Genomic DNA, 23,160 nt, shown 5'->3' with positions numbered 1-23,160 from the left:
ATTGGTCAAAGGAAAGAAGAGTAACAACTGAGGAGTAGTAGAAAAGAAAAAAAAAAACTTAATTAGGTAGTAATATTTAGCTTGAGTCTTGAGGAAAGATGAGATAACAAGAGAATGAGGTGAGAAGAAAAATCATTCGAGGAATAGGGAACACAAAGTTGGGAGAAGATCCATGTTGCATCTGAATTTAGGAATCTGTAAGTCTGAGTACCACATTTTACCCATTTTGCTGCCTAGTAAATATATCATTACTTTTAAAAATCACAGTATCAAATTTGGTTACCAATAGATTAATTTAAATTGTCTTAAATTGGTTGTAACATGGCATTTGATTTCTACTTAATTTAGGAATACGGAAGAGAGATGTCACTTTGGGAATACATTACATCAACTTCGTGAAAGCCTTGTCTCTAGAATATATCGGCCAAGATATAATGTTGATTGTGAATGAATGAATGGATGAATGTAAAAAAGGTCATAATTAATATGTTCCAGGCACTGTGCAAAAGGCTGTAGTTACAAACACAACAAGAATGAGAATCCTTGTACTAAAGGAGCTTACATTATGACAAGAGAGGAAGGCACCTATAAAGAGATGGTGTCTAGGGAGAGTTGTTTATATCAGAGAAATTACAAGGGTGGTGAATGTATGTAAGGTCACAAATTAGCATGTTATTTTCATAAATGAGAACATTGATTTAACTACTTATTGAAAAGGTGCTGGTGAAAGAGAGGTGAAAAACTATCCATGGCAGCATGGCATAGCAATGGCTGGGCAATGGCAGGATAGTGGATATGGATCAGGCTTGTTTTCATAATTATATACCAATCATAAGCCAGGGATACCAAGAAAAACCTCAGGGCTTGTTCTGAAAAATTGTAGAGGATTTTTCAGGTGATGATTGAGTAAATGACTGATTTTAAGGTTGGAGGGAGCAATTTTTATGCTATTAAATCAGTTATTCCATTTAGGGAAATGGAATACTCTAAGAAAATGGCATAGATTTTTATTAAGTGAATTATTTCAATTTTTCTACACTGCATAACCAAATTAGATTGTTGTTTGTTTCTTTCTACAATTATTGTTTTAGAGAAATGGGATAAAATAGAAAAAAAAACTAGGATTCAGAAAACCTTTTCCCCTATCTCATCATTTCAATATTTATATAAATTTCATCAAATCAATTAATTATTCTAGGCTTCACTTTCAGTATGTAAAAAGGATAATAGGTAAAAAGATACCTGTGCTGCCTACTGCACAGTTTTGTGGGGTTTTTAGTCACTTCCATTTAACAACCAATTAAAAACCATCTCTTTATAGAGTATCATACTGAGAACTGAGGGAGATACAAATTTGACTATGCCCTAGACCATGTCTTTGACTATGGCCACATTTTACTTATATTTTAGTATGGAGAGATACACAGATAATTATAATGCAAAAGAATGCATGAAAATTGCATTTACGGGACTGCAAAACCAAAGCTCTTAGGTTATGGTGGGGGAAGACAGTATATAGAAAGGAATAATCAGAGACATCTTCAAGGAAGACGTTGAACGTGATTTGGGTTTTATCAGATATCTAAGGAGTCAATAAAGAAAGAGAGGTTAAATGATGGTTCATATATAAGAAATATTAAGCAGGGTGTTTGAGGAGGAACAGAATGTTGTTAGGTTGGTATATAGACTACTTTAAAAGGAATAATAAAAGTTAAGTCTGGAGTAGAAGAATGATGTCAAATTGGGAACAGCCTTCAATACCAGGCTGAGTGTGAAATGTAGACAGTAGACAATAAAGAGTCACCAGAGATTTTAGAGCAAAGGTTAACATGAAGAAACAGACACATAAGGAAAATTATTCTTTCAGCGTAATTAGCCTTTAAGGGATAGTTTGGGAGAGTGATTGAAAGCAGAAGAACAGTTTGGGGATTCTGACAAATGGTCTAGGCAGGTGTTGATGAGATTCTATATTAGAAGAGAGACAATTGGAGGAAAATGAAAGGCAATGCAATTTGAAATTCTATGCAGGTAGAATCAATAGACAGCAAGGTTTAGTGGTTAGACATCTGGACTTAGACCTAGGAAGTCTAGACTTAAAATCTTACCTCTGACCTATTACTAGATTTATTAAACTAGACATCCGTTTAACTTCTCAGTGTCCTTTAGATAATTTTCTAAGACTATAATTTCCAAAACAGTTGATCTGCATTCACAAAGAGAATTTCTCCACCAGGATTTCGCAAAACCAGTTAAATCAGATCAGGACAAAATCTAAACTCAATAGAGCTTGGTTAATTGATTGGATAGAAAAATGAAAGAGTAAGAAGGGCTAAATACAACCATGGTAATTTGGACAAATGAGAAAAATTGTAATGATTCTTATTGTTCATTTGTTCAGTTGTGTCCAACTCTTTGTGATGCCATGGACCACAGCATACCAGGCTTTTCAATACTCCACAATCTCCCAAATTCTGTCCAAACTCATGTTCATTGCTTCCATGACATAATACATTCCATCCTATGGCATCTCCTGTCCTTTTGGCCTTCAATTATTTCCAGTATCAGGGTTATATTTTCCCCCTCCCCAATGAGTCCTATCTTCTCATTCTGTGGCCAAAGTATTTAAGCATCAATGTCAGTTTTGCTCTTCCAAGAAGTAGTTTTAATTACTTTCTTTAGGTATCAACTGATCTGATCTCCTTGCTGTCCAAGGGACTCTAAAGTCTTCTTCATCACAATTTGAAAGTGTCAATTTTTCAGTACTCAGCTTTTCTTGTAGTCCAACTCTCACAATCATACATTATTACTGGAAAAAAACATAGCTTTGACTATGAAGACCTTCATTGGCAAGGTGAGGTTTCTGCTTTTTAGTGTGCTATCCATATTTTGCATAGCTTTTCTTTTTCTCCACGAAGAGCAAGCATCTTTTTTATTTAATGGCTGCAATTATCACCCGCAGTGATGTTTGAGCCCAAGAGTATAAAATCTGACACTGCTTCCATTTCTTCTTCTACTTGCCCAAAAGTGATGGGACCAGGTACAACAATCTTAGTTTTTTTTTAATGTTAGGCTTCAAGACAGCTTTCACACTCTCCTCTTTCATGTCCATGAAGCGGCTTCTTAATTCTTTTTCACTTTCTGCCATCATAGTGTTATCATTTGCATATCTGAGATTGTTCATATTTCTCCCTGCAACCTTAATTCTAGCTTTTTATTTGTCCAGTCTGGCATTTTACATAATGCATTCTACATAAAATTTAACTAAATAAAATGATAACGCGCACCTTTATTGTACTTCTTTTCCAATCTTAAGCCAATCAGTTGTTTCATGTTTAGTACTAACTATTATTTCTTGATCCACATACAATTTCTTCAGGAGACCAGTAAGATGATCTGGAAATCCTAACTCTTTGAGAATTCGCCACATTTTGTTGTGATCCACACAATCAGAGGCTTTAGTGTAGCCAATAAAGCAGAAGCAGATTTATTTTTTTTTCTGGAGCTCCTTTGCTTTTTCCATAATTCAGTGAATTTTGACAATTAGTCTTTAGTCTTAACTTCCTCTGCCTCATTGAAAACCAGCCTGCACTTCTGGTAATTGTTGGTTCATATATTGCTGAAGCCTAGTTTGCAGAATCTTAAGTATAACCTTCCTGGCATAGGAAATGAACACAATTATTTTATAATTTGAATATTCTTTGGCCTTGCAATTCTTTAATATTGGCATAGAAAATGATGTTTTTTCCCAATCCAGTGGTCACTGTTGAGTTCTTCAAATTTTTTGGCACTTAATTTTTGTAGACCATTTAAAATGTTCAAGCCATTTCACACGTTATCAAGTTTGATCATAACAACACTGTGAGTTGTTACATGTATATATACATGTAACATATTACATGGCATTCCCATGTTTACAGATTGGGGAACTGAGGTAAATGGGGATTAAGTGACTTTTCCAGTTCATTGGGTTAGTAAAGGACTGAGGCTAGATTTTAGCTCAAGTCCAAAATTCAATATGCTGTGCTATCTATGTTCCTACTACAGATAAAAAAAAATGGTGTCAGAAATAAAAACAATCCTGATCTATTTTGAGAATGAGGTGTTGTTTCAGTTGTACACAATTCTTCGTGACACTATTTGGGGTTTTCTTGGCAAAGATACTGAACTGGCTTGCCATTTCCTTCTCTAGCTCATTTTACAGATGAGGTGTTACTTTATGGGAAAACAGAAACTAATTTTGTCCCATGTTTAGCTTGATGTGTCAGAATCCTTGTGGAGATGTTCTTAAGGAAGTTGGAGAAGAAGTTTTTTTTGTTTGTTTTTTAGAATACAGGTCAGAATTGGAGGTAAAGATTTGGGTGTCCTATGCATCAATGTTGCATTTGATTTCATGGAATGAAATGAGAATTCTATAGTAAACAGACTGAAAGGTAGAAGAGCCATATGCAACATGGCCTATGGGGGATCATCTTAAAGAATAAAAAAAAAAATCAAAGATTTTTAAGCTGTAAGACACCTCAGCATTAATCTAGTTCAACTTTCCCTCAAGGAAACAATGCGAGTAACGTGAAAAATAGACACATGAGCTATATTATTATTATTAATTACCTTTATTAATTATTTTAAAATCAGCTTTTTAAATTTTAGTTTTAATTTACGAAATAAAGCAAACATTTCCATTACATTGAATACTAAAAAAAGATGATTGTGCATGAAACTGCAGATCTACTATGTATAGCTTACTATTCCTTTCAAACATACAACAAAATTATCATGTAAATCTATTTTTTCCTTCTCCCCATCCTAGAGATGGCTACCATTAGAAATAAATGCCTATATCTATGTCTGCATAGGTATAAATATATGTGTAAAATTATTCTATAGGTATGACTATTCATCAGTTCTCTCAGTTTTCTTTCTCAGCCTCTTTTTGCCCCATCCCAGCTACCTTATCTTCTCCCCTTACCCTCTTATTCTTTTACTCACCTCACTAAAAGTCTCTCCCTTATTGATTATTATGGTATCTATTCACCCCACCCTTATAATCTTAGTCTATATACCCTTTTAAAAGTCCCTCCCAGACACTATCAACCAGTTTTTTCACCACTCTAGAAGTTCTGAAGACAATCTGACAGGAGAGATGTGGTATCTAAGAGTTGTTTTGATTTGCATTTCTCTAATCAGTGGTGATCCAGAGCATTTTTTTCATATGCCTATAGATAGCTTTAATTTCTTCCTCTGAAAACTGCCTGTTCATATTCTTTGACCATTTCTCAATTGGGGAATGGCTTGTATTCCTATATATTTGGCTCAGTTCCCTGTACATTTTAGAAATGAGGCCTTTATCAGAAATACTAGTTGTAAAGATTTTCTCCCAATTTTCTGCTTCCCTTCTAATTTTTGTTGCATTGGCTTTTTTTGTACAAAAACATTTCAATTTAACATAATCAAAATTATCATTTTTCATTTTGTAATGCTCTCTGTCTCTTGTTGGGTCATGAATTCTTTTCTTTTCCATAAAGGATGGATGACAAATGCTGGAGAGGATGTGGGAAAATTGGAACATTGTTACATTGCTGGTGGAGTTGTGAGATGATCCAGCCATTTTGGAGAGTAATTTGGAACTACGCCCAAAGGGCCATAGGAATGTTCATATCCTTTGACCCAGCAATACCACTTCCAGGGTTGTATCCCAAAGAAATCACACAAGAGGGAAAGGGACCCATATGTACATAAATATTTATAGCGGCTCTTTTTGTGGTAGCCAAGAATTGGAAATCAAAGGGATGCCCATCAATTGGGGAATGGCTGAACAAGCTGTGGTATATGAAGGTAATGGAATACTATTGTGCCATAAGAAATGGGGTTGATACAGACTTTGTAACAACCTGGAAAAACCTACACGACATAATGCTGAGTGAGTGGAGCAGAGCCAGGAGAACATTGTACACAACCATAGATATATGGATTCTGTGAGGACCAACCCTGACAGACTTCGCTCTTCTCAGCAACACAAGGTGCAAGGGACTCACGATGGAGAATGCTATCTACATCCAGAGAAAGAACTGTGAAGTTTGAATGCAGATTGAGGCACACTACATGCTTGCCTTTTTTTCTTCTCTTTTGTTTTTGTTTTTGGGTTTTTTTTTTTGGTTCTGTTTCTTCTTTCTCGTGATTCATTCCATTGGTCATAATTCTTCTCCACAACTTGACTAGTGTATAAATTAATTCAATGTGAAGTTATACATGGTAATTATATGAGATTCCATGCCATCTTGGGGAGGGAGGGGAGAGGGAGGGGAGAAAATCTGGAACTCAAAATTATGTAGAACCATGTGTTGTAAACTAAAAATAAAAATTAAAAAAATAAAAAAAGAAGTTCTGAAGACTTCTAAACCTCATCAGATATATATGTTGTTTTCCTGTCCAAGGCAGAAGAGAATAAGGTTGTAATATTACTAGCCCTCCATCCCCACTTGCTTCCTTTGTATGAATTCTTCCTTTCACAGCCCCTTTTCATGAGATAATTTCTCCTTTTAACCTTTTTCCTACCCTTTTTGTTGTATTATGTAATCTCCTCATCATACACAACTTAGCCCCAACCTTTCTTTCAAACTACCCTAGTAATGATAACAGTTTTTAAGAATACTACTACTAATAGGTACTAATTACTAATATTAATAACATTTTCATATATCATTTATCATATATAACATTTATAGCATTTATATAATGCTGTATGTTGATTAATGGAAGGAATTGGAGAAGGAAATGAAAAGCTGCCTTAAATCCTACAAAAAACTTTTGTAGAAACATGGATGACATATCTGAGAAAGTCTTTTAAGAATTACTCAACTACTTTATTTATGACCCATATATTGGCTTATACAGACCCAAATTAACCTTTTTGTTTCTCCTCGCATAAGCTAGCCTGAAATGTTTTGGAACTCATCAAGGGAATGATTTTTAAGAGGACAAATTAATTTATCATGAAAGGTCTGACTATAAATGAGCCTCATGACTTTTTCTACAACGTTGAATTTTTTATTTAAAAGTAGCCTATGAATAATTCCAAAGAATAATATACAGAGTATGTAAATAGATTACTATCCATTGACCTATATTTTGAATAGTGCAAAGGTTGGATTCTGCTTGCCAGAGATGGACAGTAGTATCAGTCAATTATTTTTATTTCAGTGTATACTTCAGGCCTGGTCAGATTAATGTGAATACAATATCATATTTACAAAGTCCAATAATATCAGAATTATAGTGATACCAGAAAAGTGTGGAAAGCAATCTTTGACATGCAAGAAGCTTTACCACAGTCACATGGAAGTATAGCTAAGAGCTTGGGACTTCTAAGACACAGCATGTCAAATGCATTGAAAAAGGTGGTTTCATTTAACCTATCTGTGCCACGATAGTCTTTCAAATACTACCTTTACTACAGATGGTTAATGAAAAGTTAATATATGTAATATAAGCCAAAAAGCAAGATAGTTATTCTAAAAATCCTAAGTTTCTAGTAGCAAGAAGGCACCTTACTTCTGAGATATTGACAGAATTTAGAAATTTAAAATAGGGAGCTACATCAGATTGTGACTAATTCCCAACATGGAAGCAGAACGCAGTGCTACCCAAAGTATATAGCTCAATAGCCATAAAGGACTCACATGATGACTTTGGATGTATCGATAAAGCTGAGAAGACACAGATTCTCCTTCCTCAAGGTGACTGGAGATGTCACTAAAAATTGCAAAGCTTGTGCCTCATATGTACAAAGAAAAGCATTACTAAATTTTGCTACATAATTGTGAAATATCAGAATTAACAAGACTTTAGAACTTATATGTATTGAATTTCTAAGAATTATATACTAAAAATATGTCATTTCTAAGGGATTTGTAAATGAACATATTAGCTATACATCACCAGAAACCAGGAAGCATCGGTTGTCACCAAAATGTGCTGAAAAGGTACTTTTTAGTGTATGGATTTCCCTAATAGACATTAAGGACAAGCTATTCAAGGAAATGCCTGCCTTCTCAGGCATCAAAATCACAGAGCTATTTGTTACAGTGTACAATGGAAGTATGTTTTAAGTAACTACACCTGTAAAACCTATTCGAAATTCCTTGCCTTTTCAATGAAGGAAGAGGGGATGGAAGGAGGGAGAGAATTTGGAATTCAAAATTTAAAAAAAAAGTTAAAATAGTTTCTACATGTAATTGGGAAAAATATGTTGTTTTTTTAAATTAAAAGATGAAACATGTTGGATACAATAAACTTAATGAGCAACCTCAGTGGGCCCCAATATCAAATATTTCATAAAGGAATGATTGTAAGTAATGATATATAATGACATCTTATACCGATTTCTAAGGGTTTCATGCTGCTAAATTTTTATAAGAAAGTTTATAGCTAGGAATGGATGTCATGCAAAAGAAACACCTGACCCTCGCTGCCTCCGCCCTCTAGCGAAGCGGAGCGAAATGAGACTACTCTCCCGGCTTGGGGGTCAGCTGGGGACGGCGCCGCTGCTGCTACCTCCACCGCGAGCAGCAGCCGGAAACACGGTGGGCCGAAGTGGCGCAATCGCCACCAGCTAGTGCGAGGCCATCTTTATCGGCTACTGTATTTACTTCGACCGCAAGAGATGGAGCGACCCCAACTTCAAGAACAGACTCTGTGAACGAAGAAAGAAACAGAATCTTGCTAAAGAGAGAGCTGGCCTTTCCAGGTTACCTGACCTTAAAGATGTAGAAGCTGTTAAGAAGTTCTTACTTGAAGAAATACAGCTTGGTGAGGAATTACTAGCCCAAGGTGAATATGAAAAGGGTGTTGACCACTTGACAAATGCCATTGCTCTGTGTGGGCAGCCATAGCAGTTGTTGCAAGTTTTACAGCAAATTCTTCCATCACCACTGTTCCAGATGTTTCTGACTAAGCTACCAACAATTAGCCAGAGAATTGTGAGTGTACAGAGCTTGGCCGAAGATGATGTGGAATGAGAAACATGTCAACATAATAAAATCTTAATAAAAAAATTTAAATAATTCTTAGCCCAGAAGATGAGCAGCAATGGGCGGGAAGGGCAAACATGCTAGTTATGGCCTATGTATTACACAGAAATCGACCAAAGTTGATTCTAACTTTGTGTAGGGAGGTTTGCTTGGATTTTATTTATTTATCTTAGTGAGAAGTGTATTTTGATAAAAATAATTTCATTTTATAAATACAATATGAATAATCTAAATATCTCTAATTTCATTTGTTACCAAAATATGCAGTTGTAAGATATATATGACATGACACTACTACATGTTAAAAATACGCAGTGCCCATTTTTGAAAAATAAAAGTTAAGGCAATAAAAAAAAATTCTGCACTCCATGTTAGAGAGTTAATGGGTGGATTTGGTTTATCCTAGTAAATTTTTTATTATAATAAAAAAACAGATAATCTTTTTTTAATTTACCAAAGGTAACAAGTTGTGAAAGTCACTGGATGTGAAGTATTTCCTATTCATAACGATAATCACGGATACATTTAGGAGATATTTTTGGTGTATAGAACAACAACCAAAAAAATCTTTGAGAATTATTTTATTTAAAACAAGCTTATGAGTCCTGAATATTTATCTTGGAAATCAGAGTTATTGGAAAGAGAACTAGTAACAGTCAAGAAACTTGTGTTCTAATTCTGTTCTGCCACTAACGGCTGTAAGTGATATAAGACAGACTCCTTTATCACAGAACCACTATAAAATGAGAGATTTATATTAAATAATCTGAGGTTTTTTTTCAGCTCTATGATTATCTCCTCATTGTCAAAGCCCCTAGGTTATGGTGTAATTTTCATATGTTTGTCTTAAGAGTCACAAATTAATTACATGTTCCAAAAAAAAATACCTGAAACCCTGAGTGCTCTGGGTTGGGAGTTTATCCAGAATTAAACTTATCTACCATGCTTTTTGGGGGGAGGTATGGCCCAAGCTTCTTGGAAAATATAGAGACTCTGAATTATGCACCATATTAATTTTAGTGTTAATATTAAAGAACATGAAAAAATAACTGAATTTTTCATATTTTGAAAAGAGAACAATGTAATGGTTAGAATAAGCAGTGCATGTATGCTATTATATAGATATATATATTTTTATATATACACGCAAATTATATGTACTATGTGTGTATATATACACATACATAACACATATACATACAGATACATACATGCATTCATATTAATATACACATACAATACACTTATATTTTTCTCTCCCAAGTCTTCTTTTAAATTATGATGTTTACTAGGGTGTTTCTTTCTTTTTAAAAATTAATTAATTTATTTTTAGTTTTCAACGTTCACTTCTATAAGTTTTAAAATTTTCCAAACCTCCCTCCACTCCTCCCTCTCCAAAATGGTGTGCAAACTGATATAGGCTCTACATATACATTGTAATTAAACGTATTTGCACATCAGTCATGTTGGATAGAAGAATTAGAATGAATGGGAGGAACCACAAGAAAAAAAATAAAAAGAAAGCAAAGCAGAGAGAGAGAGAGAGAAAGGGGCAGGGGGTGGAGAGAGAGCAAGCAAATAATATGTTTCAGTCTGCCTTCAGACTCCATAGTTGTTTCTCTGGTTGTGGATGGCATTTTACATCGTGAGTCCTTTGGAATTGCTTTAAGTCCTTGCATTGCTGAGAAGAACTAAGTCTATTAAAGTCAGTCATCATACAATGTGGCTGTAAGTGTGTACAATGTTCTCCTGGTTCTGTTCATTTCACTCAGCATCAGTTCATATAAATCTTTCCAGGTTTATTTTTTTCTGAAGATTGCCTGCTCATCATTTCTGATAGGACAACAGTATCCCATTACATTCATATACCACAACTTGTTCAGTCATTCACCAATTGATAAGCATCCCCTCTATTTGCAGTTCTTGGCCCCATAAAAAGAACTACCTTAAATATTTTTGTACGTGTGTGTCATTTTCCCATTTTTATTATCTCTTTGAGATAAAGCTCTAGAAATGGTATTGCTGGGTCAAAGGGTACGCACATTCTTTTAGCCCATAGGGCATAGTTCCTAACTGATCTCCAGAATGGTTGTATCAGTTCACCACTCCATCAACAATGAATTAATGTTCCAATTTTCCCACATCTTCTTGAGCATTTATACTTTTCTTGTTTTGTCATGTTGGCCAATCTGATAGCTGTGATGTGTTACCTCAGAGTTGTTTTGATTTGAATTTATCTAACCAATAATTATTTAGAACATTTTTTCATATGACTATGGATAGCTTTCATTTCTTCCTCTGAAAACTGCCTTGTTCTCTATATATTTTAGAAATGAAGTCTTAATTAGAGACACTGTTTGTAAAACTTTTTTTCCCAATTTTCTGTTTCCTTCTTAATCTTTTTTTTTTTCCATTGGCTTTGTTTGTGTAAAAACTTTTCAATTTAATGTAATTAAAATTATCCATTTTTCATTTCATATTGTTCTCTATTTTTTGTTTGATCACAAATTCTTCCACTCTCCATAAATCTTACAGGTAAACTATTCCTTGCTATCCTAATTTGCTTATTGTATTAGACTTTATATTTAAATTGTGTACCCATTTTGATTTTATTTTGGTATATGGAGTAAGATGTTGGTCCATGCCCTGTTTCTGCCATACTATTTTCCAGTTTTCACAGCAGTTTTTTGTCAAAGAGTAAGTTCTCATCCCAGAAGCTGGAGTTTATGGGGTTTGTCAAGCAGTAGATTACTATAGTCAATTACTCCTGTGTCTTGTCTATCTAACCTGTTCCACTGATCCACTACCCTATTTCTTATCTAGCACAAAGTAGTTTTGATGATTGCTGCTTTTTAAAACAATTTAAGATCTAGTATGGCTAGGCCACCTTCCCTAGCATTTCTTTTCATTAACTCCCTTGATATTCTGGACCTTTTGTTCTTCCAGGTGAATTTTATTATTATTTTTTCTAGCTCTATGAAATATTTTTGGTAGTTTGGTTGGCATAGTACTGAATAAGTAAATTAATTTGGTTAGAATTGTCATTTTTATTATATTAGCTCAGCCAAACTACGAGCAACTGTTATTTTTCCAATTATTTAGATCTGAATTTATTAGTGTGAAAACTGTTTTGAAATTTTGTTCATACAGTTCCTGGGTTTTTTTGGAAGGTAGACTTCAAAATATTTTATAATGTCTACAGTAACTTTAAATGGAATTTCTCTTTTTATCTCTTGCTGTTGGGCTCTGTTAGTAATATAAAGAAATGCCAATGATTTTTGTGGGTTTATTTTATATCCTGCAAATTTGCTACAGTTGTTCATTACTTCAAGTAGTTTTTTTTATTTCATTCTCTAAGTATATCATCATATCATCTGCAAAGAATGATAGCTTTGTTCCTTCTTTGGTTATTCAATTCCTTCAATTTCTTTTTCTTCTCTTATTGCTAAAGCTGTTTCTAGTACCATATTGAATAATAGGTGATAATCCTTGTTTCACCTCTCATTTTATTGGAGGTGCTTCTATCTTCTATCTTATCCCCATTACAGATAATACTTACTGATAGTTTTAGGTAGATGATACTTATCATTTTAAGGAAGACTCTATTTGTTTCTGTCTGGTGTTTTTTTTTTCATAGGAACGGGTGTTCTGTCTTGTGAAAAGCTTTGTCTGCATCTATTGAGATAATCATATAATTTTTGTTGGTTTTGGTGTTGATATGTTCAATTATGTTGATAGTTTTCCTAATATTGAACCAGCCCTGCATTCCTGGTGTAAGTCTTACCCAGTCTTAGTTGAATTATTCTCACAAGTTGCTGTAGTCTTTTTCCTAATATTTTATTTAAAATTTTTACATCTATATTCTTTAGGGAAATTGGTCAAGAATTTTCTTCCTGTTTTGACTGTTCCTGATTTAGGTATCAGTATCATATTTATATAATAAAAAGGATTTGGTACGACTCCTTTTTCATTTATTTCCCCAAATAGTCCTTACAATATTAGAATTGATTGTTCTTTACATGGATGATAGAATTTGCTTGCGATTCCATCTGGCCCTGGAGATTTGTTCCTAGGGAGTTCACTGATGGCTTACTCAATTTCTTTTTCTGATCAGGTTATTTATGCATTTTACTTCCTTGTCTGTTAATCTGAGAAATTTATGTTTTTTGTAAATATTCATCCATTTCATTAAGACTGTCAAATTTATGGGCATACAGTTGGGCAAAATAGTTGGCAATTATTGTTTTAATTTCCTCTTCATTGCTGGCAAATTTACCTTTTTCATTTTTGATACTGGCAATTTGGTTTTCTTCTTCTTTTTTTTAAATCAAATTAAACAAGGGTTTATCTATTTTATTGCTTTTTCATAAACCAGCTCTTAGTTTTATTTATTAGTTCAATAGTTTTCTTAATTTCAATTTTATTAATCTCATCGTTTGTTTTCAGTATTTCTAATTTGGTATTTAGTTGGAAATTTTTAATTTGTTCTTTTTCCACCTTTTTTAGTTGAACTCCCAATTTATTGATCTTTTTTTCTATTTTATTCATGTAAGCATTCAGAGGTATAAAACTTCCCCTAAGAACTGCTTTGGCTGCATCCCATAAATTTTGATGTGTTGTTTCAGTATTGTCATTCTCTTGGATGAAGTTCTTGATTATTTCCATGATATTTTTTTTGTTCAGCACATTCACTCTTTAGAATTAGATTATTTAATTTCCAATTAATTTTTAGTCTATCTTTCCATGGCCCTTTATTATATATAATTTTTATTGCATCATGATCTGAAAAGGGTGCATTTTTTATTTCTGCCTTTCTGCATTGGATTGTGAGGTTTGTAATGCTCTAGTACATGGTCAATTTTTGTGTAGATGCCATGTACCACTGAGAAAAAGTTTCTATTTCCATTCAGTTTTCTCCAGAGGTCTACCATATCTAACTTTTCTAAAATTGTGTTCACCTCCATAACTTCTTCTTGTTTATTTTGTGGTTAGATTTATCTACTTCAGAGAGAGTTAAAGTCCCCCACTAGTATAGTTTTGCTGTCTATTTATTCCCTTAGCTTCTCCTCCAAGAAACTGGATGCTGTGCCACTTGGTACATATATGTTTAGTAATGATATTACCTCGTTGTCTTTGATGCCTTTTAGCAGGATATAGCTTCCTTCCTTTTCTCTTCTAATTAGATGTAATTTTGATTTTGCTTTGTCTAAGATTAGGATTGTTACCCCTGCTTTTTTTTTTACTTCAGCTGAAGTATAATATATTCTACTCCAGCCTTTTACCTTTACCCTGTGTGTATCCTACTGTTTCAAACTGTTTCTTGTAAACAACATATTGTAGGATTGTGGTTTTTTAATTCATTCTGCCATCTGCTTCAATTTTAGGGGAGATTTCATCCCATTAACATTCATAGTAATGATTACTCTCTGTGTTTTTTTCTCTATCCTATTTCCCCCCTTTTATGCTTTTATTTCACCTTTCTCCTTTTCCCTCCTCAAAAGTTTTGCTTTTGACCACTGCCTCCCTCAATCTTCCCTCTCTCCTATTGGCCTTCTCTGTTTTCTTTCCCTTTTCCCTCCTACTGCCTGTATGCAAGGTTGATTTCTATACCTGAGCATGTTATTCCCTCCTTGATAAGAGGATAGTTCAAACAATGCTCATTTCCACCCCCCCATCCCTTCTTATGCTCTACTGTAAAATATTTATGTGTCTTCATGCGATGTAATTTACCCTTTTCTGCCTCCTCCTTTCCTCTTCTACCATTACAATCCCTTTTCCCCATTTAATTACTTTTTATAATCATCAAATCAGTTAATTTATACCCATGCCCTCTGTCTATGTATATCCCTTTTAAATGTCATAATAATGATACAATTGTCAAGAGTTACAAATATCCTCTTCTCATGTAGGGATATAAATAGTTTTCCCCATTGAATAACATGTTTTTTTTTTCCTTTCCTGTTTACCTTTTTGTGACTCTCTTGAGTCTTGTATTCGAAGATTAAATTTTCCATTGAGCTCTGATTATTTCATCAGGAAGGTCTGGAAGTTACCTATTGCATTGAATATTCATCCCTTTGACTGAAAGATTATTCTCACTTTTGCTGGGTAGTTGATCATTGGTTGTAATCCAAGTTCTTTTGCCTTAGAGAATCTCATATTCCAAGCCCTCTGATCTTTGAATGTAGAGGCTGAAAGGTGCTGAGTGATCCTGAATGTGGTTCCATGATTTATGAATTTTTTTTCTGGCTGCTTGCAGTATTTTCTCCTTGATCTGATAATTCTGGAATTTGGCTATAATATTCCTTGGCATTTTCAATTTGGGATCTCTTTTTCAAGAGGTGATTGGTGGATTCTTTCTATAACTATTTTACCTTTGGTCCTAGGGTCTTGAAGCAGTTTTCCAAGTGATTTCTTGGAATATACTGTCCAGGCTCTATTTTTTCATCCTGTCTTCCAGGTAGACCAGTAACTCTTAAATTAACTCTCCTGGATCTATTTTCCCAGCCAGTTGTTTTTCCAATGAGGTATTTTGCATTCTCTTTTATTTTTTTTTATCCTTTTGATTTTGCTCAACTGATTCTTGATGCCTCCTAAAGTTATTAGCTTCCACTTCTCCAATTCTAATTTTTAATGAATTGTTTTCTTCAGTTACACTTTGCACATCCTTTTCCATTTGGCCAATTCTACTTTTTAAGAAGTTGTTTTCTTCATCTCACTTGTTTCCCATTTTGTTAACTGTGTTTTTTAAAGAATTATTCGTTTTTCTTCTACCTCTCTAATTGGATTTTTAAAATCCTTCTTGAACTCTTCCAAGAAGGCTTTTTGAGCTTGGAATCAGTTCATATTCCTTTCTGAGGTTTCAGATGTGTGTATAGTAACAATGCTCTCCTCTTCTGAATTTGTGTTTTAATCTTCCCTGTCCCCATAATAAGCATCTATTTTATTTGTCTTTCTATTTTCCTTCTCGCTCATGGTGTTTGCCTTTTTCCTGGCTTTTAAAGTTTATCTCTGCTTATGGAGTACAAGAAGCTCTGTCCCATGCTTCTTGTGCTGGGGGCTGGGGGCCTGGTTACTGGCTTTGTGTGTTGCACCTTCAGGTTCTGGCAGCTGGCAATTATAGAGGCTGAAGCTTACCTGATGTTGAGCTGGAGATGGTGGTGGTGGCTAATGTGTTCTGAGGCCAGGTGGGTTTTTTCTGTGTTTTCTCAAGATTACACTGAAGCTCCCAGGATGACGTGTGGGGGTGGGGGTGATCTGGCCTCTGGAGGTTGCCTCCTTGTGGGGGGCTGCGCTGGAGCATGGGTAGACTCAGCTACAGGCGGATGCCTGTCCACCAGACAAGTGGTGGTACTCCACATTGGTGTGTGGTGGTTCCCCTGTCTGCCGGAAGGCACATGGGGGTGTGTGTGTTGGTACTTGCCCACTCCAAGAAACTGGGGCTCTGAATCTCCCACTGGCTTGCTGATTTGGAGCTTGCTGCTGGCTTGCTGGGATGTCTCTCCTCCTGTACAAGTCCCCTTCAGCCACGGCAAGAGGGACCTTTCCCATTAATATCCCTAGCCACACGAGTTTAAAAAAGCTACTGCACCACATCTTTCTGCTGGCTCCACTGTTCCAGGATTTTTCCTGGGCAGGCAGTATTTTCTATGTTGTTCAAGGTCAGTAAGGGAGAGTGAGAGTGACTTACTGCTTACTCCGCCATCTTGGCTTCCAGAAGTCTGATGATTTCTTTCTTATGAAACATCTATTCCAAATTTAAATCTCTAAATTTAGAATATTTTGCCCTATGATAATGGGATGACCTTTTCAATTGCCAAAGTTGATTTTTTATAGTCTAACTCCAGTCCTTTTTAAGATTAATCATCACCTTGCAGCTGTCTGCCATTCCTTCTCCAAGATTTTTTTTTCCTTTTTCTTCAGCTGCAAATCATCCTACCATCAGGACTCACTCAGATACCAATTAAGTTTATTGATGCTACATTTTCATTGCAGTAGAGATAAAAACCTTCAACTGTTGACTTGTAAAAACTTATATCATCTTTTCATAGATTAATATATAGAACCAGTGTAACTATAGCCCAGTTAGAATTTGGGATATAATCCAGAAGCCATTTGCCTATTTTTGAATGGAAAAATAATGATCAGAACTTGAAAGCTGGAATGGACCCTTAGATTTTTCAAATTTAATATATTTTTTTTAATAATGAAGAAATTGTAGACAAGAGAATTTCAGATAGTAGTCCAAGGTCATGTGGATCAGAAATAATATTCAAACCCAGGTCCTCTGATTCAAAATACAGCTATCCTCTCCCCATTTACTTCCTTAGGAACCAGTTTCCTTAAGCTTAAGTCTATCCCTTATGAAGTAAATCACATGTATCTTATTTTTCTTAGTTTGTTGCATAGTCTTCATATTTTCCTTAGATTTCTTCCAGTTTAAGGTAGGAAAAATTAAATTATAAATGTTGACCAATGGCTTCTCTAGGATAGGAGCTGTCTTTTCTCTTTGTTTATATCACCAACATATAGCAGAAGACATAACACATAATTAGAGCTTAACAAATACTTCTTGACTTTATTAATGGGTTGTGAATCCAGGCCAGATTAAATTAATAATATAACAGTAGTCAAAGTGAGATAATGAAAGGAATACTTGGGTGGAGATGAAAGACGAAAGATGGCAAAAGGGAAAAAAAGTTAGTATTTTGAAGTAATACCAGGACCATCTTTTCCAATACAAAGATTTCCTTATAAAAGTTATTGAGGCTTTAAGGTACTTATTCCTCCATATCCATTCAAAAGCATGGTTCACAAGTCCTTATCCATGTGTGTGTATATGTGTTTTACTACTCAGAAACTAGCTCAAATCTAAAGGAAAATGAAAGAGTATAATAAGCTAAGTTGTGCCATAGTATCACCCTGTTCCATAGATCAGTGGCATTCTTTCCTACAAATGAGCTTACTATTGCTAAAAACAATTGTTATGTAAAGGGACCAGAGAGTATTTACATATACAATGGGTTTTTTGAGATAGGGGGACAAAACCACCTAAGATATTCTAGAATCATATATAGAGAGACTACTCACACTTCTGAAAAGCTAAGGTTTCCAATGTTTTCTGGAATTGTTATTGTGCTGTTTATAGTCTTTGTCACTACCTTTAATGTATCACATTTTTGCTGATTTTGACTGGCCATCTTGTCAATGTTTCTGTATTTCCCCTCTGTTTTCTCTGCTATTAACTTATAAATTACTTTTCTTGAGGCCAATGTTCTAGATATCTTAACTTACATCTACAAGACTGCAGTGACTTAGAAGCCCCTCCTTGACCTTCCTTGTTCTTCCTTAGTACTTGAAGAGTACCAATGACTTTATGATAGTGTGTGATGTGTCTGACTGTGACTGATCAGTTTCTTATGAGCTTGCAAGGCTCTAGCACAGGTCAAGCACAAATAATTCATTTGAACATTTGGAATGGAGATGTCTCTAGATTTGCACACCTCATGTTTCCTTTGTGATATTGCACTTCTGTTTTGATTATAGAGCACAACACTTTCTTTGATGTGGGCAAATTATCCTGGGAAGTCCACTGTATGTATGTGTGAGTATATATGTATTTACATCTGTGTATGTGTACGTGTTTGTGTAAAATCATTCTATACATACTTATATTTATCACTATATTTATCAGTTCTTTTCAATGAAGGAGGACTCTGGCAAGAAAAGAGAGACACCTCTCTGTGATTGTCACAGGACAACCTATTTTCCCTTTGCTTTATACAGATGGACAATGGAGGCATCTTTGATATCCTAGGGGATAAACTTCTCTTCAAATGTAACCCAGATTTTATTCAACTTCTGTATAAGCAGTGGACCCCTTGCTTTATAGACCTCTCTGAAAGTGTTATCAGTAGAAGATGTTTTGCCATACAAAAGGAGCCTAATGGTGTCAATACCTCTTCTTCAGTTGGAAGTTTGGCTATAGAGGGATTGACTTTAACTTGATGGCTACAGCATTGGTTGATGATAGCCTGCTGAGAACTCTCTGGATGTGTTTAGCCCATCTCTCCAGAGATCATGTCTTTATCACTGAGGTTCCATAAGTGCTGAATCGTTGAGATTCAACGTGTATAATTGACTCATAAATAGTCTTTAGAGAATTATAAAAATGCTTTGGATTGTTGTTACTGGCATAAAACTGAATTTCTTCTTCCTTCTTACTGAGTCAAGTATTCTGCATCTCTGTAAGATTCACTTGCATTTTACTTTAGATTGAGTTAAATACTGTACTTCACAAATATAGAGGAACTGTCCTCCTAGTAAACTATGTGGAGTTCTCCTTTTTAATTTAGTAATTTTTGAATTTACCCATAATTTTCATCAAACCAATCCTTATCTTTGTGAGTGTTCTGGCTCTGATGAGCAAATGTGGTGCTGTATACTATGTCTCTGAAAGCTGTCCACTCCTTTTCTGTTTCACTGTTGATAACTGTGTACTAACAGCTGGTCAGCAGTTGTTGCTGATAGTAATGATAGCGGGCTTCCCATATGCAGTAATTTTTCCCTTGAATGATAGCTGTGGGATCTGGCCTAGAAGCAAATCTGTTGTTTATTGGAGTGGCAATTATGAGATGTCCCCAACTAGTTCTAAGGGGAGATGGTGGTCAAAGTTAAGCCTGGTATGTTTGACTTGCCTGGAAAATGCTGCAGCATTACCTTCCCTTGTGCCACTGTACTGGACATATATATATATATATATATATATATATATATATATATATATATATATATATATATATATATATGTAAATTGAGAGAGCAACACAAAAGCAAAGACAAACACCTTTCATACTTAAAAATGTTACAGTTTATTTTGTTAAATATTTCCCAATTACACATTAAACAAAATTAACAGTCATTTTGAGTTCAAATTATTTTCCTCTCTCATGCCCCTCTCCACTGCTTGAAAAGGCAAGCAATTTGATTTTGATTCAATGTGGGGTTATGCTAAACATATTTGCATTTTAGCCATGTTGCAAAAGAACACACACGCAACCAAAAGACCAAAAAAAACCCAATAAGGATATAGTTTTTTTAAATTATTCTTCACAATGCATTCAGAGTTCATAATTTCTTTCACTGGAGGTGGATAGCATTTTTCATCATCAATCCTTTGGAAGAATCTTGGATCATTGTCTTCATCAGAGTACCTAAGTCATTCACAGGTGATTATTCTTACAATATTGCTTTTACTGTGTACATTGTTCTCCTGATTCTGCTCACTTCCTTTTGCATGAGTTCATATGACTTCCCAGGTTTCTCAGAAATTATCCTGCTTGTCACTTTTTACAATCCAATAGTACCCCATCACAGTTATATCCTGCAACTTGTTCAGTTACTCCCCAATTGATGGGAATCCTTTTGAATTCTAATTCTATGCCAGCATAAAAAGAGCTGCTACAAATATTTTTTTTTTCAAATTGATTGATCTCTTTGAGATGCAGAACTAGTAGAGAAACTGCTAGTTCAAAGGGTATATATAATTAACACTTGTTGCCAAACTTGTCTGGTTTTGCATCCAATCCTAGCACAGTGGTATTCTGTAATTTCTGAGCATTTGTCAGGTCCTCTTACTGTTTCTGTTTGATGGCTCCTGAAGCTTCTGCTGCTTCTGTCACTACCACCTAGTTGACCACTGGTGTTTCTTCCATGTGGTCCCTAGGCAGCCTCCTCTGTCCATGTCACAGGTCTCTCTTTCTAATCTGCTATTTTTTTTCCTCTGTTGGAAGAATGTCTCATTCTGAATTATGGATTTGGTTTTGCCTCTCCACAATTTGATTTAGACATTATTTTAAAGTTGCTTGTCCAGGACAAACCTATGCTATATAATGCTGAGTGAGCAGAGCAGAACCAGGAGACCATCATACACAACCACAGATATATGGATTCTGTGATAACTAACCCTGATAGACTTCACTCTTCTCAGTAATACAAGGTTCAAAGACAACTCCAAAGGACTCATGATGGAGAGAGCTATCTACATCCAAAGAAAGAACTATGGTGTCTGAATGCAGATTGAGGCACGCTATATTCTCTTCATTTTTTTTCCCTTGGTTTTTCCATTTTTTTAGTTTTGTTTCTTCTTTCTCATGATTCATTCCATTGGTCATAATTCTTCTTTACAACTTGACTATTGTGTCAATAAGTTCAATGTGAAGTTATATGTAGAAGATATATCTGATTGCATGCCATCTCGGTGGCTGGGGCAGGGGGGAAGAAAATCTGGAACTCAAGACTATGTGGAATTGGGTGTTGTAAACTAACAATAAAAAAAATCTTAAGTATAAAAAAATGAAGTTGTTTGGAGGGAAATGTTGAGGGGAAGCTCAGCTTTCTGTACACCACCATTTTGGCTCAGCCTCCTTGAAGTCACATTCTATTGACTAATAGGGAAGCAGTAGTAAGGACGACTCATTTCGGTATAGAAAATTAAGAGGTTGGTAAATGGGAACATCTGTGAGTGGACTGACACTCGTTTCATTTGGAAATAATTGTAGGAATTTTTTTTATCATAGTTCATGATCCCAGACCCAACGTGGGAGTGGTAATCTGTCCTGAAATAGTGTTTTGTGAGAAGTAGGTACAAATCAGGAAAATAGGACCCCAGGATAAAATTCTTTTGAGCGTGGTCTCTGGTGTGGCTGGTGAAGACTAGTGAGATAGTGAGAAGACTATGGAGGAGGTGGTCCCCACCACCAACACTCCATCCTCTATTTGTGTCACTAATTCATCCATCACAAATGGATGGTTTTACACTGATAACTATTAAATTTGATATGATTACATTTGTCAGTCATTAGGTAATTACTCTTGTCCACCATAATTTCTAGAAGTGAAAACCTGATTTATCTTTCATTGCTATTGATAACTCTCATGATCTCTGTTCTTTTACTTCACTGCTGGTTCATTCATTAGAGAATCATGAGGAAGATTTTATCTATTTAGAGCATAGTTCTGCCATAGCTCTAGTGTAAGCATAATTTGTTCAATGATATTGCTTAGGAGAGAGACTCCAGAAGCCACCTCACACCTCTTCCTACCTTTACTCTTGTCTTTGTCTTAAGAGAATTTTGATGCCTTCTCCCCTATTGATGCATCTTGGGAAACCCACTTTGCCCAGGAAATAGAATATTGAATTTGGATCCAGGAAAGCTGAATCCCAAATCTTTCCTTAAACATAATAGATGTGTGACACAGGACAAGCCAGCTATCTGATATCACCCATCAATCTCAGTTTCTTCAACTGTACATAAGAATAAAAATTGCAATTGCCTCACGGGGCAATTGATTAAAGGAAGCAATATATGTGTAAGGGATATGTGCTGGGTTTTCCCATATGAGCGACGTATCCACATGTGTATGTCTAAATACAGCTTGCAGAGAGGCATGAATAGATATCTACAGAAGAGTCTCCTTCATATGCCTTTCCCCAAGAGATATTTTGATTCCTGCCAGTAGTGAAGCAAGTATTTGAGGCCAGGATTGAGTGCTCTGTTCTCTTCAGAGAAAATTATATCTATCCACCAAATTAAATATTGTTAGTTCAGGGGAATACATTTTACGTTCAAGTTGCACTCCTGATATATCCCTTAATGTCGAGGATGTGCCCCAACTGATATATTCAAGGCTTGATTCCCTGATTCCCTTCCCACAAAATGCCAGTTCTGTGATGAATGCATGTAGTAAATAGCACATAAACTGATTTATACAAGTCAATAGTAAATAAGATCCAAAGAAACTATACAGATGAGAACAAATACCAGACAATACTCAGAGTGAATGAATATTCCCACTGGCAAGGAGAAACCTCAGTTCAAATAACTGAGTTCAACCAGATCTCATCCAAGGTGTAATTCCCCTAAATCTCTAATGCAGTAAGTTGGGAATTGGGAAATTATTAAGGCACTGAGTCCTCTACTGGGAACAGCCAAGTGTTGCAGTGGATGGAATGCTGGCCTTGGACTTAGGAAGACTCATCTTCACGAGTTAAATCCAGACACAGACACTTTATATCTGTATGACACTTGGCAAGTCCCTTAATACTGTTTGCTTCAGTTCACTATCTGTAAAA

The 23,160-nt window shown here is 35.2% G+C and overlaps 1 pseudogene; it reads left to right on the top strand.

Annotated features, from left to right (window-relative positions):
• Positions 1 to 8,495: 8,495 nt before the first annotated feature.
• LOC118847047 lies at positions 8,496 to 9,041 on the top strand (annotated as a pseudogene).
• The last annotated feature ends 14,119 nt before the right edge of the window (positions 9,042 to 23,160 follow it).

This window comes from Trichosurus vulpecula, chromosome 4 (genome assembly GCF_011100635.1).
Source record: "Trichosurus vulpecula isolate mTriVul1 chromosome 4, mTriVul1.pri, whole genome shotgun sequence".
Taxonomy (NCBI): Eukaryota; Metazoa; Chordata; class Mammalia; order Diprotodontia; family Phalangeridae; genus Trichosurus; species Trichosurus vulpecula.
The sequence above is the reverse complement of the archived record's forward strand: the minus strand, read 5'-3'. Positions and strand labels throughout refer to the sequence as shown.